Source organism: Cynocephalus volans, chromosome X, assembly GCF_027409185.1.
Source record: "Cynocephalus volans isolate mCynVol1 chromosome X, mCynVol1.pri, whole genome shotgun sequence".
In the NCBI taxonomy this organism is placed as follows: domain Eukaryota; kingdom Metazoa; phylum Chordata; class Mammalia; order Dermoptera; family Cynocephalidae; genus Cynocephalus; species Cynocephalus volans.
In genome coordinates this window covers 23,513,437-23,540,267 of record NC_084478.1, presented here as the reverse complement: position 1 = coordinate 23,540,267, position 26,831 = coordinate 23,513,437, and the positions used below count along the sequence as shown (strand labels likewise).

General features: G+C 41.1%; 1 pseudogene; it reads left to right on the top strand.

Annotated features, from left to right (window-relative positions):
* The first annotated feature begins 10,877 nt into the window (after nt 1–10,877).
* On the top strand, nt 10,878–11,458 carry LOC134367813 (protein tyrosine phosphatase type IVA 1-like; annotated as a pseudogene).
* Nucleotides 11,459–26,831: the final 15,373 nt, after the last annotated feature.

Genomic DNA, 26,831 nt, shown 5'->3' with positions numbered 1-26,831 from the left:
ACCCTGAGACAATAAAACTTCTTAAAGAAAACATAGGAGAAACACTTCAGGAAATAGGACTGGGCACAGACTTCATGAATACGACCCCAAAAGCACGGGCAACCAAAGGAAAAATAAACAAATGGGATTATATCAAACTAAAAAGCTTCTGCACAGCAAAAGAAACAATTAAAAGAGTTAAAAGACAACCAACAGAGTGGGAGAAAATATTTGCAAAATATACATCTGACAAAGGATTAATATCCAGAATATATAAGGAACTCAAACAACTTTACAAGAAGAAAACAAGCAACCCAATTAAAAAATGGGCAAAAGAGCTAAGTAGGCATTTCTCTAAGGAAGATATCCAAATGGCCAACAGACATATGAAAAAATGCTCAACATCACTCAGCATCCGGGAAATGCAAATCAAAACCACATTGAGATACCATCTAACCCCAGTTAGGATGGCTAAAATCCAAAAGACTCTGAACGATAAATGCTGGCGAGGCTGCGGAGAAAAAGGAACTCTCATACATTGTTGGTGGGACTGCAAAATGGTGCAGCCTCTATGGAAAATGGTATGGAGGTTCCTTAAACAATTGCAAATAGATCTACCATACGACCCAGCCATCCCACTGTTGGGAATATACCCAGAGGAATGGAAATCATCAAGTCGAAGGTATACCTGTTCCCCAATGTTCATCGCAGCACTCTTTACAATAGCCAAGAGTTGGAACCAGCCCAAATGCCCATCATCAGATGAGTGGATACGGAAAATGTGGTACATCTACACAATGGAATACTACTCAGCTATAAAAACGAATGAAATACTGCCATTTGCAACAACATGGATGGACCTTGAGAGAATTATATTAAGTGAAACAAGTCAGGCACAGAAAGAGAAATACCACATGTTCTCACTTATTGGAGGGAGCTAAAAATTAAGATATAAATTCACACACACACATACACACACACACACAAACCGGGGGGGGGGAAGAAGATATAACAACCACAATTATTTGAAGTTGATACAACAAGCAAACAGAAAGGACATTGTCGGGGGGGAGGGGGGGAGGGAGAAGGGAGGGAGGTTTTGGTGATGGGAAGCAATAATCAGCTACAATGTATATCGACAAAATAAAATTTAAAAAAAAAAAATTGTGCTATAATTAAAATACAAGGATATTAAATTAAAATATAAGGACAGTTGTGTATGTCAGCGGGAGGATGGTGGTGGTGATTTGTTTAATCCCCATCTTCCATGATAAGATGTCAATAGAAATATTATATTTCAATTTTCAAAAATTAAAAAATCAACATGTAGAAAATATGTATATTATTCAAAAATATAAAAGTAAATTCTGAAAAAACAAAAACAAAACAAAGACTAAAAGGGTTGAAAGTGGCTTCCTCCAAAGAGCAGAATTTGAATGTGGGGCAGGTATGGATTTTTCAAAATAAACCTTAAAGGGCACACTTATGAATGTTTGATGCATGAATGAAAGATTAGAAGAAATGCAGGCTATGAGGTTGCCCAGGCACCTGGCACGGAGCTGTGGAGCGAGGCTGAGAAGAACTGGGACTCAGGTACATTCCGGCAGCTGGCCACCTGCGCGGCCCTCGGAGGGTACGCCACAGTTGTGCTTTGGGCTCTGGCCCCTCTGAGCCAGGTCAGAGAAGAACAGAAACCATCACATTCCCAGAGCACGGCTGGACTCACACAGAACCCCTGGTTTGCCTCATGGCAGTGCCCGGGCATGTGCCTGCTCAGCTCCTTGTGATGGGGGCTGGGTCCTTAACTGACAAGCATTTCTATCCCTTGTGTAGAAATAGCTGAACTTGACATATGGTGCTCCTTTTAGTTTAACGACAACTTCAGTTTACAAAAAAGTAATGCCAGGTCCAGGCTCAGACATTGTTGTTTGTGTAATGGCAACATCTAAATGATGCCAAACACAATCCAGAATCCTGTTCCTTCATGGATTACATTTGTCATGGTGGAAGAAAAGAAGGAAGTGGTATTTATTGAGCACCTACCAGGGGTCAGGAATTTCACATGCATTTCTCATTTAATCCTGTGAGGGAGATGCTGTTATCCTGATTTTAAAAAGATAAGAAAACTGAGACCTGGAAAGGTGACCTCACTTGATCAAGGTCACTGGTCAGTGAGTGGTGGATGTAGGGTGCAAACCCAGATCAGCTCTCACAGTGGACTCTGTCCAAACCCCAAGATACACCTTATGGCTCACATGCCTAAAGAGAACCTGGGAGTGTTGAGAAGGGATTAGGAAATGCTGAACTGAGGAAGACTGAGAAGAAAGGTCAGTGTCCCATAATGTCATAGAGCTACTAAGTTCTGAGCCAGGAGCTGTGCAGAATGGTCTGCATTCTGTGCTAATGCTGTGTCGCTATGGGAAAGTGGCTTCACCACTCCTGGCCTTAGTTTACTTACCCACGAGGGACAGGGCAGGGATAGTGGTGTGAGACTTTCTCTACCCTTCTTCCCCCCGACTACTGGGAGAATCCTCCTCCTTTTCAAGAAAGAGTTGTAGATGAGGAGCTCCGGTGTCCATAGTACTTATGGCTAAGCTATTTCCCTAGGAAAACGTAAAGCTTCTTCACATCTGCTTGGTCCCTATACCATTGGCCATCGATGGGTCCAGCTTCAGCGCCACCCGTGGAGGACGGCGGTAGCAACAAAGGCGGCAGGACTGAAGAAAAGGAGGCTGCAGGCCCAGGCTGTTCTGACGGGTGGAGTCGGGTAGAGACGCCAAAGGTCTTTGCTGGCAGGTCTTTCCATTTACCTGCCTGAGGTGGGGGCTCATGTGATGGGTCCAGAGCCTTGGGCATGGTCCAAGCGAGATGTGAGGTATCTCACCATAAGAAATCTGTCCTCTGCACATCCCACGACACACCACTTCATCACCCCTTCCCTTTTCTTCTAGTAAAAGTCCAACTAATTTTCCCTAAGTGAGAGGAGGGGAACTTGTCCACACCTAGGAGATGGCACCTCTGAGCTTTCTTGCTTTCTGCTCCTTAGAAGGTTATGGGCAAAACTCTTTTAAAATCTCATCCCGACTTTGAAATAACATTGCATTGTATTTGACACTATGGTTTTGGCCAACTCACATCTCTGCATTGGAAATTTTCCACTCAGCCTCCAAAAAGCAAAAAAGATAAGGTCTTAAAAATCTGGCCAGCTGCTTTCCTTCCAAGCACATCTGAAGGAACTTGAGATGAGGCATTACCTTGTCACTGGCCTTCTGCCAAGAGAAGCTGACTGAGGGAGCAAATCAGACATCCCTCTGAAAAGGCTGCACTCCAGCGGGCACGCGCTCTGCTCCTAATGCCCAGGACTCTCGTTCAGGAAAAGCATCCTCTGAGGAGACGCTTCCCCTGGATTCCCTGGAGCTTCAGGGGATTGTACTGCCCCATGACTGGATTTCCCTTCCAGCGCATGAAGGGTGTCTTCTGCTGAGCCAGGAGAGCTGATTATTTCTCCATAAAACATGAGATTTGTGGAGAGGGTGGTAAAGAGGCAGAACAGGGGGAGGAGGGGAACATTGGTGAGAGGGAACATAAATAGTTAATCTGATGATGATTTAGAATGACTCTAGTTCCTGCTTGAGATAAAAAACCTGCAGTAAGTTCAGCATATACTAAAATAGGGCCTCATACAGGCATTTCATTTAGATTTAATAAGACTGATTATTAAGAGCATATTTCATGACAAATAAGAAATCTGACAGTCTCCCATCCACCAACTTTAATGTGCACCACAAAATTAAAGTACTTATTTATACAACCAAAGTGCTAATAAGTTCATTTTGAGATATTCTCTGAATTTGCACATGCCTTAAGTTTTTACAGAGGAAAGAGAAAGGCTCTGAGATGGTAGGATCTAGAAACCAGAGGGAAACTTGGGAGAAATTGCAGTTAAAGTCCCTTACCCCTACCCGGGTTACTAAAGAGAACCAAGTCTCTATCTCCCTCCGACCCCAATGAACACACATGTACACACATGCATACACATAAATGTACACACATATGCACACCCACACGTGCACACACACAAACATACTTGTGCCTGTCAGCTGTCACCTCATCTCCTCCACTTTCTCTAGCTTCTCAGGGCTGGGTGCACTGTTACCCACACCCAGCCCATTCTCTTGCCTCCAGCCTGCTCTTAAGCTGGTCTTGGCTGGAAGCAAGAAGAACCAAAATAACCCACCAGCTACTTTAGGAAACTCCTAGAAGAGAGACAGTCTCTTCACACCCAATCACTGGGCTACTTTTTTTGCAAGAAAACATGTCTTGCTTACACCACTATTCCACGCATAAGGAGCAAGCCCTGGGCCCATGTAAGCCCTTATGCACAGCTCTTTCTATTTCCCGGGCTAGCCCATACCCAAGTCTACAGGACAGGCTTCTGCCTTAGTCCCTGCCCAGTGGGCTGGTGGCTTCCTTGACTAATTCCCAGCTTGAGGCTCCAGCCCACACCCCTGCCTTGCTTCTTTGACTGAGGCCCTAGTTTTTGATGTTGCCCCTCTCCCAGGGGCTGACTCAGTGTCTTCCTGTACTCCTAGGCACTGGCTGGGCCCTGACAGACATGGGCAGATCTCCACCCACATGTTTGGTCAGAGACTAAAGTGAGGGACTCTAAACTCATATAACCCAGAATTTGAATACCAGCCCAGGCCCCAACTGGCTGTGAGATTTAGATAAGTTCTTGAACCTCTCTGACTCTTGAATTCTCCTTCAAAAATAATTCTCCTTGCCTGTCTCAAGAACTGTTGTGAGACTTAAAGGAGATAATGCCGGTATGGATGTTTAGCACAGAGCCTCCTGATACACAGTGAGCACTCAGTGAATGGTAGCTATTAATACTACTAATGATGTTATTTATCAGTGATTAATCCAGTATCTGGCCTGCCTTGCTTGTTTTATCCTTGGCTGCACTGTATTTTGGATTTGAGACCATTTCTCCAGCCACCGTCCAGCCCCATCCTAGTTTCCTGCCAGCTTTCACCATTGTGTTGTTACCAAGGTCCCAGCATGCTTCGTATCCTGAGCTCCCTGAGTTATTATCACAAAAGGGCTCCTTCCCCTTAGTTATTCCTGTCCCCAGTCTGCAAACCCTGGGCTTCAGCATTGGCTCAAACATCTTGCCTTCTGTTTTAGTCCATTTTGTGTTGCTATAACAGAAATACCTGAGACTGGTAATTTATAAAGGAAAGAGGTTTATTTGGCTTACGATTCTGGGACAGCGGCATCTGACACAGGCCTCAGGCTGCTTCTACTCATGACGGAAAAGTGGCAGGCAGCTGGCAGTTACAAGCAGATCACATGGCGAGAGGAAGCAAGAGAGAGAAAGAGAAGGTGCCAGGGTCCTATAAACAACCAGCTCTCACGGGAACTAGTAGAGCAAGAACTCACTTACTAATCCCCTTCTCCCCCATGGAGAGCATTAATCCATTCATGAGGGATCTACCCCCATGACTCAATCAGTTTCCAACACTGCCACATTGGGGATCAAATTTCCACATGAGTTTTGGAGGGGACAACAAATCCAAACTCCATCAGCCTCTCTTATAGGACCTCACAGAGTAGAAACTCAATACATGTACGCTGTTGACAATGAGTATCTTGATTTGGGCTTCTGTGCCATGGCCCTGGCCCCTGGTGTGTCAACTGCTGCAGCTCTCTGCACTAAATGTTCCCCTCCTTCTCCACATCCATCTCCTGCTCCTTCTCTGCACACTGTGTTTCTTCCCTAAGTTACTTTTGCCCTCATCTATGCCTTTGTACACCCAGTGATATCCTTAGGCCTGGCTGAGCCCAGGTGGTGGCATCCAGAACTATAGTGGGTTAAATGGTGGCCCCCCAAAGATATATTTATGTCCTATCTCCCAGAACCTATAAACGTGACCCTATTTGGAAAAGAGTCTTTGCTGATGTTAAGTGTAGGGGAGACCAAAATTAATAAAGCAAATGTAATTCACAGGGCCTAATTTATAGCTCAGTGGAGCCACAGCCTTATAGTTTTAGCAAGGCCAAAGCCCTTTACTTTAAGGAATCGCCTAACTTTTTCGTATTGCACATAGAAATGCTAAGCTTGGGAAAAACAGAAAACTTTCCCAGGACTAAAGTCTCTGTTTTAGATAAAAAAAAGTTGTAACACAGTAAAAATGCTGGCTCTAAGGGCAGTCATCCTTGGTGCAGCTAAACCTAATGATTTGACAATACGTGAGCTAAAAACTTCAAGCTTAATTATTGGGGAATGTTCCACATCTTGCCTCTGGCTGTTTCTTTAAGTTTCTTAGGAAACTAAGAGTTGCCATGATGATAGTCTTACTCTTTTTGTAACCACCTGTGTTCCTTTTCTTTAACTTTCTTGCCTAGACAATAAAAAATGAGAGAAAACCTTGTTCGGGATTACTCCTAGGAATTCTCCTCGCTTAAAGAAATTGCTCCTGGGATTAACCTCTTCTGGGCCTCTCGCTGCTCTGGAAAAATGGGCTTTGAGTAATCCTTTTTGTCTCTGTCACCCTGGGAGAGGTGACATTAAGGAGCTTGAGATGAGATCATCCTGGATTTAGGCCCTAAATCCCATGACAGGTATCTTTATAAGAGAAAGGTAGAGGGATATCTGAGACTCAGACATAGAGGGGAGAAGGCCATATGGAGACAGAGGCAGAGGTTTGAGATGTGCAGCCCCAAGCCAAGCAACACCTGGAGCCACCAGAAGCTGGAAGAGGCAAGGGCGGATTCTCCCCTAGAGCAGTAGGAGGGAGTGTGACCCTGCCAACATCTTGACATTGGACTTGTGGACTCCACAAATGTAGGAGAATAAAATCGTGTTATTTTAAGCCACCCAGCTTATGACTATTTGTGATAGCAGCACTAGGAATCTAACATAAGAGTTAAGGAAATGCTGGCCATTAGTCAGAAGGTATGGTTACATGCAGCTATGAAATGCCCATTTTTTCAGCTCACGAAAGGCGGATGAAGGAAAGCTTATGGAAAACAGGTGAGCAAGGTCAGAGGGCAGGGAACTCTGCTATTAACCTTGACTCTGGGGTGTAGAGTCTGGTGATCCACATCTGTGCATCTTGTAAAGACAGCCCCCACATGGAAAAAATGAAGCATAAGTTTTAAATATGTGGATATATAGCCTCCATGTACACTCTTCTCCAATATTATTATTATGTTCAGGGATAGCAAGACTTATCAATTCCTATACTCCTTTTTTTCTTGCTCCTTCCAAAGAAAAACTAGAGAGGACAGTAATTGAAAGAGTGATAAAGTATTAATTCTCCATGAGGCATTTAAGAGGGAGGCCTTTGTGGACTTCATCATGGACATTATCAAGAGCCATAGAATCATGCAAAGCTGGCGTCAGAAGGGTCTTCAGTAACCATCTAATTCAAGCTCCTTACTGTGCATATGGGGAAACTGAGACTCGGGGGAAAGTTGCCAAGTCATTCAGTGCATCTGTTAGTAATTAAGCTGGTGGTAGCAACTTGGCCTCCTGATCCCCTGCCTTAACCTCATTTTATTTCATCAGACTGAGAGACCAAGTGTTGTGCATGGCTGTCTCTCCCGAGGACCAAGGGAGCCTCTGTCTGGTATGGTTAAGACCATGTTAACATAAAAATTCAGCTGTGCAAACCAATGTCCAAAATCCATTTAAGACTTGCCTCATATTGCAGTGAAGAGGAAAGATAAAAATTGCTTCTGAAGCATACCTACTGATGGAGTTTGGATGTGTTGTCCCCTCCAAAACTCATGTGGAAATTTGATTCCCAATGTGGCAGTGTTGGAAACTGATTGAGTCATGGGGCAGATCCCTCATGAATGGATTAATGCTCTGCCTGGGGGAGGGGAGATTAATGAGTGAGTTCTTGAATAAAGAAAATGACTATAGTCATATAGATATACATCATTTTTCTTATCCAAAAAGAGAAGAGAAGTATGTTATCATTTTAAACATACGTATCTTTATATGCTCCCTTTCCACAACCCTTTTTTCCACACTAGCTTCCTTATTATCCCCTGTAGTTTAGATGGTGGAAAAAGTCATTTGGACCTTTAAATTTTTAGGAAAATACGGCGGTCATTTGTATTCTCTTTTCCTACCTCACTTATGAAAGAGTCTCGACTCTTTTCCCAATGCCACCCTAACTTCTTATTTTGAATAGAAGTAAAGAACTTTTGAATTTTGGGTGCACTGGGATTGAGGAGATTTAGAGCTCCCTAGACTGATTCACTTGTTTCCATTCTTTTCATTTTCTTTCTTTTTAATATTTTTTATTTTTAAGTCCTAGAAACTAGATCGTGCCTGGTTGTATGTAGGCAATTTGATTTATGTAGGGAATTTGATTTGAAATGCCTGGAGAGGCAGGACTTAAAACACATCAGTCTTGTAGCAAATGAAGGAACCACTGTGAATGATTTCTACACCCACCTGGAGCAGGAGACCCACCTAAGAGCTGTGCCAAAGGAGTGATCAGTATCACAGCCGATGAGTCCATTGTTAAATGACTAAATCGTAATGCTAATTCCAACCAACCTCTAATATCACCTTTTGTTAGTTGTTTATAGGAAGAAAGGGAACTGCCATTTAACAGTCATCATGTGGGAAGACTTGTGAAGTAATTTCCTAAACATTTTCATAGAAATAAATAGCTCTGGCATGTGGATGGCCACCAGCCCTTTGTGATGCACCTGGCTGCTGCATTACCCCTGCCCTGCCCTTCTTAGTCCCTTCTTGGCCAGGATCCCCTGACCTTTTATTAAGTATTTATTAATATTATTTTTTTACATTCTATGATGTTGTGGTGGATTAGTTGGGGGGAGGGAGAAAGGGAAAGGGGAAGAAAATAGGGCGGGAGGAGAAAGAAGGAGGAGGAGCGGGGTTGAGGCCTGTGGCACCCCCTCATTCCTGCATGGGAGACCACAGAGCTTCCAGTGGTGTCTTGGTAATTGCTGGGCTGGTTATGGGTGTTGGGGGAGGGTATGGCCAAGGCCCTTGGACCCCCACCACCCTGACTCAGGAGAGCCTGGAGCACTTTATGTAGTGGCTCAGTGGTCATTGCTGGGCTGGTTGTGGGTGTCAGGTGGTGTGGCTGAGGCTGAAGGCCCCCCACTTCCCTGACTCAGGAGAGCCTGGGGCACTTCCTGCAGTGGCTCGATGGTCATTGCTGGGCTCGTTGCAGGTGTCAGGGGGACGTAGGTGTGGCCTCCAGCCCTCTCCCCTCCCTTGCTTGGTAGCCCAGAAGATTTCTGATCCTTCTAGTTTTTATAGGTGTTCTTTGGTGATGTGAAACCTTTACTAGTTCATATCAAACATTGTTTCTGGTCTGTGGGTATTTTGTTTTTTCTTCCAGTTCTGTGTTAGATTATTTGCTCTTCCTACCACTTAAACTCTGCACTGGAGCTAATTTGTTATCCTTGGCTTACTTCTAAAATGGTGGAACCTCCTGCAGGGAACTGCACCTGAGCTCAGTGGCTGAGCTAAATTTCCACGTTGCTGCTGATGCCCTGGGGAAGGCTTTTTGTGCAGCTCAGGGTTTAATGGTTGACTTTATAGGTACTTCTGACTCTAATGAGATCCGGTAAACATGGGTTCTATAGAAACTCTGGTCTGGGCCTGAGGTTTTTCAGCAAACTGCACCCCATGCAGTTCTATATTCCTGACCAGTCTCCACTCAGTGGTCCTGCACAGATTGGGGGGCAGATCAGCTGTCTTTGCTGTGCCCCAATATACTCCTGGTGGCCCGTCTCCCCCACTGCCTGCACTCCAAACACATCCCATGGGATGGGCCGTGTGCCAGTCCCTTGTGATGACTCACCAGCCTCTGAGTGGTTCCTTTTTTTCAGTTGTTTTGGCTCCTCGTTCCTATGTGGGTCCAGGGGAACCCTATTAGTAGTCTTGCTGGCCTGGGGGCCACCAAGGCCCCCTTCTCCCCTGAAGCCTCCAAGCAACTTCATCCAAAGGGCACAGCTCAGCTTTTGCCAGCTCCTGTTCCATGTGCTCACCAGCTCCAGCCTTGAAGCAGCTGGGGCTCAAAACGGTTGGAGCAGTTCTTTCTTTCTCTCATTGTGGCTTCTCCTGCCTTCATGAACTCCGTAGGTGTCTCCTCCTCTTCCCCTGAGCCTTAGCAGCCCCAGCTTTGTTGCCCTCACTTTTTAGTAGTTGTAAATTGGTTGATTTGTGGGAGAGAGTGATGCTGGGGACTGCCTATTCCATCATCTTGACTGGAAGCTGGATCCCCTGATCTTGACTGGTGGCCTTGGATTGTCCTTTTCCATTCACTGTGAGAAGAAAAGACAGAAAGGATGGGCTTGTGACAAAAGCAAGTCACATAAGGCATGTGTGGGTCCCAGGTGGTAATGGGCCTGCTTTCCCCAGAGCTGAGCATTGGGTAGTGCCATATCTGCCTCGAGACCAGCTATCTGATTAGGGTACATTCACCAGTGAGTGAACATATCCTTCAGTCTCCCCAGTGTACTTGGTCACACATTTATGGACTTTCTGAGGGACAGTGGAGATTACTGCCAGGCCCGGCCCAACCTCTACCCAGACTCGTGAACTCCAGAAAGTCGTTAATATTTGAGAAGTTCCCATGAGAATGAATAACTGGGACACCGAATAGCTAAACTCAATGGCCAAACATTATACAGAACCAGGATTGGGTAAAACTGAGTGCACTTATTATCTGTTGATTCAGTATTACTTGATTGAAACCGTGATGCTTTTTGGTTGGAGGTTCATTTCATTTCCTATTACTCCTAACTTTGTATTCAACTGGACTATTTTGTAGTAGAAGTCTGTTATTTTAAAATCTTTCTGTGTTTTTTAAAAATTTAATTACATCAACAAAGCTGGAATGAACCGCCCGGCTCCTGTTGAGACTGTATACAGGAATATGAGATTTCATGTTATGCACAACTCAACCAATGCCCAACATATTCTTACAGGAACTTCAGAAGGATGGAGCCACCACTATAGTAAGAGTATGTGAATTGACTTACGACCCTGTCATTTTGGAGAAAGAAGACACGGAGGTTCTGACTGGCCTTTTGGTGATGGTGCACCACTATCCAGCCAGATTGTTTATATGTGGGCAAAACTTATTAAAAAAAAAAAAAAAGAAAGAAATTTCGTGAAGATCCTGGTTTTTGAATTGCGGTTTCCCATGCTGCGGGTCTTGGGAGAGCTCCAATGCTGGGTGCCCTAGCGTTAATTGAAGGCGGAATGAAATATGAAGATGTGGTACAGTTCATAAGACAAAAGCAAGGTGGGTCTTTTACCAGCAGACAACTTTTGTACTTGGAGAAATATCATCCTAAAATGTCCATGCCCTCAGAAATGCCAGATAGAACTGTTTCATTCAGTAAAAGGGGGCTGCATGATTCTACAGCCTTGGAAGTAAAACTTGTGAAGGATCTGATTTATTTTTTATATTAGCCCATAGGAGACCTGGTGAATACCACTCTAATGTGGCTTACATAGGAACATTCAAAAGCAGTTTTAGCAGGTCACGAGCTTGCCAGAATTGGAGCCTCTGTGTTTGATGTTATTTTGACACTTACTAAAAGATTCTAGATCTTTAATATTTAAAAGGTATTTTTTGATAGGTATCAATTGTATCTTATCAATATATAAGGAATTTAGATAAATGAGATGCCAAAACACCAGGCACAATACTTGTATGATTTTAGTGTCATACAGATCTTAGGTGGTTTATTTCTTTAGCCATTTTAAACTTTGAAGGGAGGACCTACGTGGTCACCTGTTCACTGTGCTTTTATATATTAGACATTCAAACTGATGTACAGAAGGGCTTGCACAACCACTGACTTTGACGGATTTGTACAAAGTCTTAGGTGATTATTTCTTTTTATAAATTACATTTCTGTGTTGTTAGAAAAATCTCCATTTTGCAAAATCACACACACAAATTTCTGGCTGACAGTTCAATGTACATGGCACTAATCCAGCTCTATTTAAAGTCGCCAGACAAAAAAGAGTTATAGTTCATTTTAAGTTTGCACTTTAGTGTGCAACTTAACAAAAGGGGCATGAGAAAATAATGAGAGGGTACTATTAAGTATTTCTAGTAAAATATTTCCTTTGTCTTATGTGGGATATATAGCAAATATTTCAGTAAATGCTTTTACATTTACCAGATATTTTTAAAGGTAGAAAAACTGTGTTATTGTAGCTATAAATCTTTTAATAAATGTTCTGAAAATCCTGTAATGTTTTGTTTCATACCTATTTGAAAATATTTACCAACTACTATTATTATATGGAAGCATATTAACATGTATGTATTTCTTTAATGTAATAGAAAGGAATAGTAAATTAATATTACACAGATTTTGTCTAATAAATATCAATATTCATAATAATTTTCTATAAAGTGATATCAAATGCTGTTACTACTGATGTTAACAGGTGTACTGGATTGAATTATGTCCCCCAAAACTCACTGAAGCTTGAATTGTGTCCCCCAAGTTTTATTTATTGGAAATTTAGCCCCCACTGTGACTGTTAAGAGGGTGGGAAATCCTATTACGGTAATTGAAAGGCAGAGCTTTGAAGAGGTGTTTGTATTGCAGGACCTTACAGTAGTGAATGTATTAAAAATGGTGTTTGGGGCATGGTTCTGTGGGCTGTAAAAGAACAGAGAGGAGAGTCTATCTCTCTCTCTCTCTCTGCTTCCACCATCTTGCAACGTGAGACCCTTGGGTCACTGTCGTCCCCACCAAATGGACTTTGGACTTACCAGCCTCAAACTGTAAGCAATAAATTTCGTTTTCTTTATGAATCACCGAGTTTCAGGTATTTTATTACGGGCAACAAAAACAGATGAACACAGAAAATTGGGCAAGTCCTATGTGGTAGAGAAGCAGAGAGCATGTAATGGTGCAGCTCAGAGACCCTTAGTTAAGATTAGTGCAAAAGAAAGGGATTATCAAGAGAAGGGGAAAAGGCCCAGAAGGCATTGCAGAAGCCTCTGGAGCCAACCCTTCCATTTCGGACCCAAAGACCTGGGGAAACAAAATGGTCTTAGAGAAAAAGCCTGAGGTGCCCTCCACGGGCTTGCTGCCCAAGGCCAACTTGGGGTCCCCACACCAGCACCCCAGCTGCTTTGGCTGCTCCAGCTGTGGCTAATCTGGCCCCAGATGTGGCTGGATCCACAGTTTTGGAAAATACAATCCAGAAGCCTTGGCATAGTCCACGTGGTGTTAGGTGTGCAGGCTTGCAGAATGCCAGAGCTGGGATGGCTTGGGAGCCTCCAACACAATTTCAGAGGATGTATGGAAAAGTCTGGCCCAGAAAGAGATCTGTAGCAGAGGCGGACTTACCCCAGACAACCTTCACGAGAGCAATGCCAAGTGGAAATGTGGGGTTGGAGTTGCAGCAGTGAAACCCCAACAATGCCATGTCTAGTGGAGCCGTGAGAGCAGGACCGCCACAGCAACCCCAGATTTGTGGAGCTACCAGAGTGGAATACCAGCTGGGGAGAGCTGAGATGTGGCCTGAGACCAGGAAAGACATAGGAGCAGAGCTGCCCAAGGACTTGGGGATGCAACCCCCACATAAGCTTGCAGAGGAGGTTGAACATGGAGTAAAAGTACCCGATTCACCAGCTTTGAGATTTGATGCTTGCCCTACTAGGTTTTGGACTTGTTTGAGTCCAGTTACACCTTCCTGTTGGCCTATATCTCCCTTTTGGAACGAGAATATGTACCCTATGTTTGTCCCACCAATGTATCTTGGAAGTAGATAACTTATATTGATTTCACAGATGGGACTTTGAACCTTGAATTTTTGAGTTGAAACAAGTCAAGACTTTGGCAATGAAATGAATGTATTTGCTTGTGAAAAGGACATGAGTTTTGCGGTGCCAGGGGCCAAGTATAGTGGATTGAATTATGTCCCTCCAAAACTCATTGAAGCTTGAACTGTGTCCCCTAAATTTTGTGTATTAGAAACTTAACCCCCACCATGCCTGTTAAGAGGGTGGGAAATCCTATTATGGTAATTGAAAGGTGGAGACTTGAATAGGTGATTGGATTGTAGGACAATGCTGTAGTGAATGGATTAAAAATGGTGGTTAGGGAAGTGGTTCTGAGGGCTTTAAAAGAAGATGAGAGTCTTGTCTTTCTCTCTGCTCTCTCTGCTTCCACCATCTTACAATGTGAGACCCCTGGGTCACTGTTGCTACCACCAGATGCACTTCGGACTTCCCAGCCTCAGAAACTGTAAGCAATATATTTTGTTTTCTTTATAAATCACCCAGATGTGTATATTTTGTTATTAGCAACAAAAACAGACTAATACAGTAGGGCAGCAAATGAAATAACATTCAACAAATATATGAGCATTTTTTGTAAAAAGTTATAGTCTCATTTTTCTAGTTGAAATATTCTTTATGTTTTGAATACTTTATAAACCCTATACCAAAATAAAAGCCCTGGGCCCCATGTGAGGATGTGATCATGTAACGACCTTCACAAAGTAACAATACTGTAAAGATTAATACAACTTAGTGAAAATACAAGTACCGCAATAGATATAAACCTCAGGGCGTAAAGGTGAAACTTCAACGTCATCGCTAATGTTAAAAAGAGTGACCAGACAATGTTTACAGAACAGGGCAATACCAAGAAGGGATTATTGTGGTATATTGAATCATTGGTTGCATTTCTAACTTTCCTTTAGTATAAATATTCTTCCATCCTATTACCAGCGCCTCACAGTAGTTGATGTGCATTTCTTTGATTAACGAATTTGTACTTGGCTATGTGTTTTGCTTTGGCCAATGGAGTATTAGCTGATGTGATGTATGCAAAGGCTTAAAATACTCTATCACAATTTGGCTTGTCCCTCTTGGCACTTCTGTCAACCCCTCCAGAAAAAAAGAACTAAGTATCCACTACCCCTTCAGCTTGGGTTGCAGAATGAGACACATGGAGCATATTTAAAATTGGTTTATTATCTGGAGCAAAGTCCAGATGAGCTACTAGCTACTAGCTAAGCAAAGCATAGATCAGCCAAACCTTAAGCTACTGAAAATTGACACTTTTTATTAAAAATCATTATTGTAGCAATAGCTACGTAGTACAGGCTTTCAGCAGGTTGAAAAAAAGTGTGAAATGCAGAAACCATTTGTGAACACAATGAAAATCCCAGATTTTTAGATGCATTAATTGTACTTCATTACTACTGTAATATAAGGTATGAAGGAATTAGTGTGCTTTAAAAACACAGTTTGAGTTTATTTGAGTGTATTTAAAATTGTTTCCTAAAGGACAAGGATTATATCTAAGTTTTCATTGTATGTCAACACTTCACAAGGTGCCTGACACAGAGCAATTACTCAAACTTCATTGAAATAAAATAATCTAGACTCTCTAAAATAATGATCTATAATTGTTGTAAAGATCATTCCACCTAATCCAGTGTAAAATCACTGGATTGTAAAACTTCATAGTTGTGGCCCATACTATGGTGAGCAGGATTTGGTTAGTTTTGTTTTAATATCGGGACCAAAATTCTTGACAAATTACAATGTCTGAAGACTCAAATTGTATTACTATCTTTACTCAAATTAAGAACATGCTTATCCCTGGTGCAAAATTTTAAAAATTCTCTTCCCTCCCACCTGAATCCAAAGTGACACATTTTCCAACTAATATATTCTAATATATTCTTGTATATTCTTATATACAAACTTGAAAAATGCTAATGTATTTTCATTTTTGGAGGCAATGAGCAATGTAAAGTAGTAGTAATTCCCAATGAATTCTGATGCTGATGAATATGGCCATATTTGAAAATGCTATTTTTGTCATCTGAATTGACATCAAGACTACAAGTTAACAACAACACAATAAAAAACTTGTCCCAAATACAGATTATATGAGTTTATTGTAAATGCATTCTTGCTCTGATAGACTTAGCTGTAGTACATTTACCATTGCTATTTTTAAATAAATTGACTAAAAAATGACACAATTCCTCAGTTTTAATTTTGATATCAGAAGCATATCAATAATAATATATATAATCCATATAAGTAAAATGCTTTGTGGGTATCCAGTAATTTTTGAGTGTAAAAATTACTGAGAATAAATCGGTTAAGAACTGCTGTTAGGTTATGGCAAAGGCATCAGAGTTCTGGAAACAGCAGCTGTAGCAGTGATTTCCAGGTTATGGCAGAGGAAGCATGGCTTGAGAACTGGCAGACATACAGAGTTCTAGCTTCCCGTTTGACAGGAAGCTTCCTCATTCTGGGTGCCTGACCTTGGCAGTGTCTGAAGTCTCCTTGTTGGCCCGTTTCTGCTTTGTGGCTTTGAGATTCAGCCATTTCCTATATTTCACCCCTTCCAGTTATTCAGTAATACATTTAATGTTGTGTCACTAATCTGATTCCTCTTATAATAGCTACAGAGAACTAGAGACCACATCTACGTAACAGAGCAGCTTCTTAAAAGAACCAAATAGAAATTCTAAAACCAAACAAAAGTGAAAGAAAGAACCTTGGAGAGACAAAAAAATAATTGATAAATACGGAAGAAAGGGTAAGATAAATAGCATGCAAGAAAAAATCCCACCATTATTGTAATCAGAGCTCTAAAGGAGAAAAAAATAAATATTAGATCAAAAAAATTTTGAAGAGGCAATAGCAGGGAAGTTTCAAAAATCACCTTAAAAATAGGTGCTTACATCCAACTGATTTTGTTTGACAAATTGGGAAGTTTTCAGGCATTATTTTTAAAAGTATTTTCAGTACTATACTCTGTCCACTCTTTATGGGATTCTAATGACAGGAATGTTAGAACCTTTGTCATTGACCCACAGGTCTCTGAGACTTTGTTCTCCTACCCACCCCTTATTCGTATTTCCTTTCTGTTTCCTGTCTGGGTAATTACTCTTTTTCTGCCTTCAGGATCAATGATTATTTCCTTTGCACCACATGAGCAGGGGGAAAGTGAAGGCACGGCCTCTGTTGCCAGGTGATTGTAGAAGTCCAGATTCAACCCTTGGCCTCCATTGACTCCTGAGTGGGGGATGTTCCTCGTTACTCCTGGGAAGGGTTGGAAGTTCTGTCCCCCACTAGGCTTCCACTGAGAGTGGCAGGTCACAGCTCCTCTTGTGCATACTACTCACACCATATAGAGTGACTTCTTTACCATGGGCTGTGGTGAAAACTGTTACTCTTCTCTGAGCTTCCTCTGACAGCACTTCAGCAAGAAGGGGAGCAGCATATCATTAATTCCCAGAGAGTAGAAGTCCAAACTTTCTACCTGCTCTCCATTACCACTGTGGTGTGGTGGAGGGTGCACTCTTTACTAACAGCAAGTATGAACGTACCAGCTTCCAACTGCACCACTATGGATGCCGTGTGATGGTGATTTGAGTTAACTAGCTACATACAGCCTGGTCAGGGTGGACCTTTGGTAACATGGTTGAAGATGGGATCTTTATATTTTTGTGATATTTGGCTCGAACAGAGTAGTTAGATGTAGTCAGTTATTATTTAAAGAAATAGTAGAAAATAATCGTGTATTTATTCCCATATTTTACTTAATCAGAGCTTTTCACTTCTTCCTGCAGTTCTTAGTTTCCATCAGGAGAGATAACTCTACCCTCACCCTGAATGACTTCCTTTAGCATTACTTCTTTTCCAGTTTTCCCAGTGGTAAGGTGTCTCAAGTTTGGTTGTTTCTTATTTCACTCTCAGAGAAAGCATAATTTTTCTGCATATGGAATTGTCAATTGACAGTTGATGGAGTTTGGATGTGTTGTCCCCTCTGAAACTCACGTGGAAATTTGATCCCCAATGTGGCAGTGTTGGAAACTGATTGAGTCATGGGGCAGATCCCTCATGAATGGATTAATACTCTCCCTGGGGGAGGAGGGAATTAATGAGTGAGTTCTAGCTCTATTAGTTCCCACCAAAGCTGATTGTTTAAATAGACCCTTGCACCTCCTCTCTGTCTCTCTCTGCTTCCTCTCGCCATGTGATCTGCTTGTACCCGCTGGCTGCCTGCCATTTTCTGCCATGAGTAGAAGCAGCCTGAGGCCCATGCCAGGTGCAGCTGTCCCAGAATCGTAAGCCAAATAAACCTCTGTTCTTTATAAATTATCCAGTCTCAGGTATTCTTTTATAGCATCACCAAACGGACTAATACAACAGTTTTATTTTCTTCATTCAACATTGGAAAGATGATGTTATATTTCTCCAGTTCTCCACTATAACCACTGATTTTATTTTCTTATCTTTTTTATACTATTGATTTAGTGTAAAGTTTATACCAGTCTCATAATATAATTGAGAAGCATTTCTTTTATCTGGAAAAAATTGTGCAAGATTGGGGTTCTTTCTCATTGTATGGAAAACAGCAAGTATTCAGGCACCAGGGTGTAGAATAGAATCACTGGGAGGAAAGATTTAATTACAGATGCAATTTTTCAAAAAGATATAGGATTATTGAGATTTTCTAAATTTTTCTCTAAGTTCATTTTTTAAAAGAATTTACTGATTTCATGTTAACTTCAATTTTATCAATGTATCTTTGCTTAAAATATTATGTGTATGTCTCAAGGATCTGGACAGATAATTTTCCGTTCCTGGTAATAACGTCTGGTTTTTGTGTTGATAAGTGTCTCAAGGGTTTATCATTTTTTAACCTATTACAAAAAAGAAAAACAACAATAGTAACATCTAAATACAACTTATGGAATTGTGGATTTTTCTTTCTATAATTGAAAAAATTTCATCCATTGATCTTAATTTTGTTTCTCATCTTTTTTTTTTTTTAATTAAATTACCGGGAATTTTTACAATTTATTGAGGTTGATTATCAGATTTACAAATTTTAGTACTTCCTTTTTTAAATTTAATGATCCGAAATTTCTTTGAGACACATATTTGGTGCATACTGCACATTTTGAACAATTTTTGAGGTATAGTTAATTTAAAATAAACCGCACAACATTAAAGTCAACATAAAAGTTTTAAGACTTTTATGTATTAATGAAACTGTCATCACAATCAAGATAACATTAATATCCTCTCCTCTTCCACCAAGGTTCCTTATGAACCTCATATTGCTCCCCTGTCATCCTGCCCAAGCCCTCCGCCCTTTCCTGTGTTATGGACATTCTTGAAGGAGTCTTTGTATGGACATAAAATTTTATATGTTTTTTGAAAATTTTCAAGGAACAGAATGGCTAGATCACATGATAGTTGTGCCTTTTAGATACTTTAGAATTTGTGTAAATGTTCTGCAGTGAATATCCTGTTTTAAACCCTATCTGCAGTGTGAAAGAGTCACCTTTAATTAAGTACTTCTCAGCACTTGGTTATTATTTTTCATTGTTTCTCATTTAGCAGGTGTGTAGTGGTATCTCACTGTTGCTGTAAATTGTGTGGGAATCACCAAGTCTTAGTTCTTTCTGTTCCAGACATCCTCATTATATGGAGAAAATGGATCCCAATCCTGATGCTAGTCCTTTCCCACCCCATTCGCTTTCTGCATGTGTGGGTACTTTAGATTGCAGGCTGGATTTTCTGTATGAAATAGTGTAGAAGTAACTGGAGTTTCTGGGTGATTTTATCATTCTCTGGCATACGTTTGCATTTGACAGGCAGTTAGGGTGGAGACAGTTAATCGCACTGCAGTCAGAAATTGAGTCCTTTTAAAGCTGGATCTCGAGCTTTGTGTGGAGTTTTCTATTTTAGGTTTATATTGACCTTAGGACATAAGCCCTTGGGGATGCCAAATGAACCCTTGGTTTGTTTTCTGTGATTCGTTTCGTCTGTGAACTGTCAGGTTTAACCTGTGTCCTCTTGGTTGGGTGAGACTGCCAGAAGTCTTTCTCAGCTGCTTAGCTGCTCAGCTCCAACTTTCTGCTGAAGCCTCCTGGATCGTCACTCACATCCTTGGAATCAGCAAAAGCCTTCAAGGGAGAAGCGGTAACAAATGTGAGTGGTTCTCATGACAAAGGCTTCTCTCCTAATTGAGATTCTGTCTTTTTGAATGCTTTCTTCCTTTGATTTGTGGTGCCTTCAAACAATATCTTTAATATCTTCCAGCTTTCCTAGTTTTTCTCAGTAGGACGGTTGAGCTGAAACGGCTGGTGTGCTATTAAGCAAGAGTTTATCTCTACAAATACTAGTTATTGAAATAGTTTTGAATCTGTACATTTTATTTCTTTTATAGAAAGTTAATTCAGTCTATATTTCCATAAGATAAACAATTGCTGTTAAGGCAAATGATCTTCCTGAAGAGTGCTTTTTCTCTGTTTCATTATACATAATTATTTCAAGTTAAATATTTCATAGATTTAATAAATTATTCTTTAGTTTTTAACATGCACAAGGTATGAGCCATATGATGCAAGTGCTTTTATTGAGGTACAGTTTGTTAGGAAACAAAAACTGTAAATAATGAGTATACTAAACAGATTAGTTTGGGGGAATGAATTATACAGCCACAGTCACCAGATTACTACCTACATCATGTCGAATTGTTGCTCTAGGGAGTGGCATATCAACCTTTATCTTGCCCTGGTGTACTGAAAGTTATGTTTGTACCACTCGACGTAAATGTACCCTCATGACATGGGACTTTGTGGTCTTGGTGTCATATATTTTCCATATACGATACTATTTTTTTTCATGTTTTGCTTTATACATTGAAATGCATTTTAAAAACAATAGAAAAATTTTCTTATATTTCCCCATACATTTTATTTATTTATTTTTTTTTGAGTAGTAGACTTTAGTTTATAGCTGTTTTAGGTTTGCAGGAAAATCGAGCAGAAAATACCCCCCTACACACACACAGAGTTTATCCTATTATTAATATCCTGCATTGCTGTGGTACATTTGTTACAGTTATGAACCAATATTGATACACTATTATAAAGTAAAGTTTACATTAGGATTCCCTCTCTGTGTTGTATAGTTCTATGGGTTTTGCTAAACGCATAATGTCATGTATTCACTATTACAGTATCATACACAATAGTTTCACTGCCCTAATAAGCCTCTGTTCTCCACCTATTCTTCTGTGCATCTGTCTCTTTTCCCTGGTACCCTGCTAGCCACTGGTATTTTTTTTTTTCCTGTTACCTCAAACATTTATTGTTTCTTTGTGTTGGGTGCATTCAAGATCCTCTTTTCCAGATGTTTGAATTTATACAATAAATTGTTGTTAATCATAGTCACCCTACAGTGCTATAGAACACTAAATCCTATTCCTCCTACTTAGCTGTAATTTTGTGTTTGTTAATCAACTCTCACTCTCCCCTACCCCTTTACCCTTCTGGTAAAAATTTGTTGCTTTTCCCTCCATGGACTTGTCACCCCACTTCCCCTGGTTGACGGAGCCACAAAGGATTACCCAAAGCCCATCTCTTCTGAGCAGTTAGAAGACCCAAAGTGGTTAACTTTCCCGGAACTCTCCAGTGAGAGGCATCCCTTCCTTTGGAAATTAACCCCGAATAGAGGTTCTCTTCCTGCTTTTGTTTTCCAGAACAGGAAGTTACAGGAAGAGAACATAGGCGGGGTTATACTTTAACAATATAGGCTGGTAACTTTCAGTGAAACAAGTCAGATGACATTCCATTAGACAATTAAGTGATCCACCAACAAAAGCTTGATCTTAGCAAACAGTCCTTCTCCTTCCAGCAATTTTCCAGTATCTTCACATATCAATCAGTAACCTGTCTGTCCATGAGCCAGCAACCTTGCTGTGCCACAAATCTTTATCTTCCACCAGAGACTTTATAGCCCGAGGAAAATTTCCAGTCCTCTGAAGGTCAGTATTCGAAACTGCATGGCTTTGGAAAACCATGTCCTGTGAAGTACATTTGCTTTAAGAATCCTCTCCAAAAATTCAACATGGTAATCTCTGGTAAGCACCATTCTTATCTCTACTTACCCATGATCAACTTTGTTTGCTTCCACATATGAGTGGGAACATGTAGTGTTCCTCTTTCTCCTCCTGGCTTATTTTATTTAACATAATATCCATCAAGCTCACACATGTTACTGCAAATGGCAGGATGACATTCTTTTTAATGGCTAAATAGTATTGTGTGTTTACATACCACATTTTCATTATCCATTAATCTGTGGATAGATACTTAGGTTGATTCCATATTTTTGTTATTATAAATAGTGCTGCAATAAACATGAGCTTGCACACATCTCTTCAATATACTGATTTCCTTTCTTTGTTTAAACATATATCCAGTAGTGGGACTGTTGGATCACATTGTAATTCTATTCTTAGCTTTTTGAGAAACCTCCATCTTGTTTTCCATAATGGCTATATTAATTTGCATTCCCACCAACAATGTGTAAGAATTCCACTTTCCGTGCATCCTTGTCTGCCTTTGGTATTTTCTGTCTTTTTAATGTTAGCCATTCTAACTGGAATGACACGATATTGCATTGTAGCTTTGATTTGCATTTCCCTGATGATTAGTGATGTTGAGCATTGTTTCCTATACTTCTTGGCCATTTATATGTCTTCTTTTGAAGCATGCCTGTTCAGCTCATGTGCCCATATTTTAACTGGATTATTCGTTTGCTTGTTTTTTGCTGTTAAGTTGTTTGAGTTCTTTTGATATTCTGGATATTAATCCTTTGTCAGATGCATAGTTAACAAATATTTTCCCCCATTCTGCAGGTTGTCTCCATTGATTTCTTTTCTCTGCTGTGCAGAAGCTATTTAGTTTGACATAATCCCATTTGTCTGTTTTTCTTTTTGCTTTTATTGCCTGTACATTTGAGGTCTTCTTCATAAAGTCTTTTCCCAGACCAATATTCTGAAGCATTTCCTCCATGTTTTCTACTACTAGTTTCATAGTCTTAGGTCTTACATTTAAGCCTTTAATTCATTTTGAGTTGATTTTGTATATGGTGAGAGATATGGTCTAATCTCATTCTTCTGCATATGGGTATCCAGTTTTCACAGTGCCATTTATTGAAGTGACTGTCCTTTCCCTAATGAATATTCTTAGTGTGTTTGTCCAAAATCAGTTTTGATTTGATCATCACACACCATACACAAATACTGGTAGTCAACTCTGAACCCCATAAATATGTATAAATAAAAATAATAATAAGATGAGATCATTTCTAGGACATATATAATTTGTGATGTGCAGCAGAAAAAAAATTACTCAAGATTTAAAAAAATTATCAATAAATTTTTTTATAATCTGAAAAAGGAAAAGAGAAAACCAGTTGTCTGTAAATATGTGGCTTTATTTCTGGGTTCTCTATTCTGTTCCTTTAGTTTCTAGTCTTTTTTTTTATGCCAGTATCATGCTGTTTTGGTTACTATAGCTTTGCAGTATATTTTGAAGTCACGTAAAGTGGTGCTTCCAGCTTTGTTCCTTTTGCTCAGGATTAATTCGGCTATTAGGGTTTTTGTGTGGTTTCAAAACAATTATAGTATTGTTTTTTTCTATTTTGGGTGAATAATGTCACTGGCACTTTGATAGAGATTGAACTGAATCTATAGACAGCTTTTGGTAGTGTGGAATTTTTCACATTATTGATTCTTCCAACCTGTGAATGTGGAATGTCTATGTCTTACCATTTCTTCATGTCTTCCATTTCTTTAATCAGTGTTTTATAGTTTTTCTTGTATAGATCTGTCATCCCCTTGGTAAAATTTATTTTTAGGTAATTTATGTTTTTTTGTAGCTGTTTTAAATGGGATTGCTTTCTTGATTTCTTTTTCAGCTTGCTCGTTATTGGTGTATAGAAACTGTACTGATTTTTGTATGTTCATTTTGTATCCTGCAACTTTACTGAATTAATTTATCAGTACTAAGAGTTTTGGGTGGAACTTTTAGGATTTTCTACATGTAAGATCATGTCATCTGCAAGCAGAGACAATTTGGCTTCCTCCTTTACAATTTGGATGACCTTTATTTCTTTCTTTTGCCTAATTGCTCGAGTACTGTGTTAAGTAAAAGCAGTGAGAGTGTGCGTCCTTATGTTTTTCCTGTTCTTAGAGGAAAACCTTTCAGCTTTCCACATTGGTATGAAATTAGTTGTGGGTTTGTCATATGTGGCCTTTATTGTGTTGAAGTATGTTCTTTCTATACCCAGTTTGTTGTGGTTTTTTGTCATAATGGGATATTGAATTTTATAAAATACATTTTCTGCATTAGTTGAGATGATCATTTGGTTTTTGTCCTTCATTCTGTTGCTGTAATGTTTCAAGTTTGTTGATTTGCATTTGTTGAACCCCTGTTTTGTTTTTTAACTGAAGCATAATTGATTATACACATTTTGGGGATACAATCTCACTTCTGGGAATATACCCAAAGGAATGGAAACCATCATGTTGAAGGGATACCTACACTCCCATGTTCATCACAGCTTTATTAACAATAGCCAAAATGTGGAACCAACCTAAATGTTGAACCATTCTTGCATCCCTGGGATAATTTCTAAAACAGACAAGAACAAAAACAGGAAAGGGAAACTATAGGCCAATATCCTGATGAACAAAGATGCAAAAATTTCCAACAAAATACTAGCAAACTGAATCAAGCAGCCCTTTAAAAAGATCACTCCGCACATATTTTCACATCTTCTCTTTTGCGTGTGTGCTCTTCACTTTTTCTTTTAATTTCTAATTTCCATGAAGTGTTGTTTCACTTTAGTCTGAAGAACTTGCAACAGTATTACTTACATTACAGGTTATCCAGCAACAAATTGTCTCAGGTTTGATTGTGTGGATGTTTCTTATGTCATTCTGAGTTTGGAAAGATAATTTTGCTGGATATAGTATTCTGAGTGGACAATCTTATTTTTTCTTCCAGCATTGGAAAGATGCTGATTCGTTTTTCACCAGCTCTCCGTGGATACTCTTGAGAAAGCAGCCATTATTCACCTCATTTTTCCCAGATAGGTAGTCAATTCATTTGTACTTCTCTGGCATGTTTAATTTTATTATTTGGCTTTTAGCTGCTTAAGTATGATGTACCACATGCATATCTATTTTGATTTTTTGGTTCCACTAATCTTGGTTCTGTACTTAGAACATACTTTTGAAAAGTTGGGAATTTTGGACCTCTTTTCTACAAATCATATGTTTTTTTTCCTGATCCATTAGTCTTCTTACTCATATTGGGCTCAGATTATGTATAAGTTTGATGATTGAATATTATCTAACAGGTTGCTATAGGTTTCGGTACTCTTCCCACAGTCAATGGGCACTGCAAGACCTCTGTTATTTCCACTCCTCTCTTAGCCTCACATCCACTTTCTGCTATGCCTTGATGATTCTTGGGCACATGTTCAGCCCAGGTCCTGACCAAGGACCTATTGTAAACTTCCACACAGACTTCTGCCTTGGTCCTGTGAACAGCTCCCTCATCTAGAGTGTCATAACAGGTAAATCTCAGCTGCACAGCAGCCTCGACTTTTAATATCTGTTTCATCAGCTTAACAACTCCGCCATGCTCTACCTGTTTCAAACTCCCTGCCATAGGTGAATTTGCCTCATCCAGAGGGCCTGGGCAAACATAAATCTCTCACCTTGACAATAGCTTGTGTCAGTGAGGAACTCTCATACATAGTTTGTGGAAGGGGAAATTAGAGCCAGGACTCTGGCACAATTTTGGCAGATTCTATTAAGCTGAATAGACACATACAAAATGACTCAGTAGGTTTTCAAGATGGCGGTGGCTGCGGTGGTTGGTGCGGAGTAGCTGAGGTGGAAAAGGCGGCCACTGGGCCTCAGGCAGACGGGAAACTTGTGGACCTTCCTCTTGCCATCTCTTAAGGGAGGACCACAGCTGCTGGCCGGTCGTGGGAGGTGACCGCCACTTTGCCCCCGGCAGGAGAGGCTGCCTCATTTACAGGCAACAGCTTTGAAGTGTGGAGCAGGAAAAGAACTGTTTCTTAGCTGCAAAAGCGAGTCTCGAAACAGGGAACACGGCGCCAGGGCTGCTGTGGATGCAGACAGGATCCCGGAGGCTGGGGCCATGCTGAAGGCGACCAGCTGCCCTATTCAGGATTCGAGGTTTCAGGCCGGCATTAAAGAAGATTCTTGGGAGCGCCCAAGCCGCGCCGCAACTGAACAGCCCGAGGCGGCAGCGGCTGAGAACAGGGAAGGCAACAAACCAGAGACAGAGAGTGAACACCTGACCTGGCACAACCCTGTGAGTGACCCCTGGCCCAGATCTGTTCGGGGGGATTATGCCCACCCAGCTCCTGCCTGCACCACCAGGCCACTCACCGCCCCGGGGCTGCCTCCATTTTCCCAGGTGCTCGCAGCCCCGCCCGGCTTGGCCATCACTGAGCCTTCCCACTTGCTTGGCCCGGCGGGGGGCTTTCTGGAGCCTGCGGGCCGGCCTCCCCTCCCACTCCCTCCGCGGTTCTCTGGCGGGGCTGGAGGCGAGGGAGTCTCCGGCCAGTGTCGGGAGGGCAAGGAAGTACGGGCGGGCCGACTGTCATTCCACCACACCCTGGACTTTGGCCCCCAGTAAACTTCCTGTTACTGGGAGGCAGATACCATCTCTGCAGCCACCAGTTCGGAAAAAAAGCCTAACCAATTTCCGGTTGGGAATAGTATGGTAGGAGAGTTCCCAGGTCCACTTGAACCTGCTGGAGAGCAGGCTGCAGGTGGGCGCTAGATTCGGTCTATGCCATGGGGATATAAAGGTGAACAAGCCCCGAGAAAGATCTACACAGTGCTACAAAGGCACCCAGAGAGACCGGTCGTCTGTGCCTAGCAGAAACCTGGTAGACTTCCAGGGCGAGGTGGTGCCGAGCAGGGTC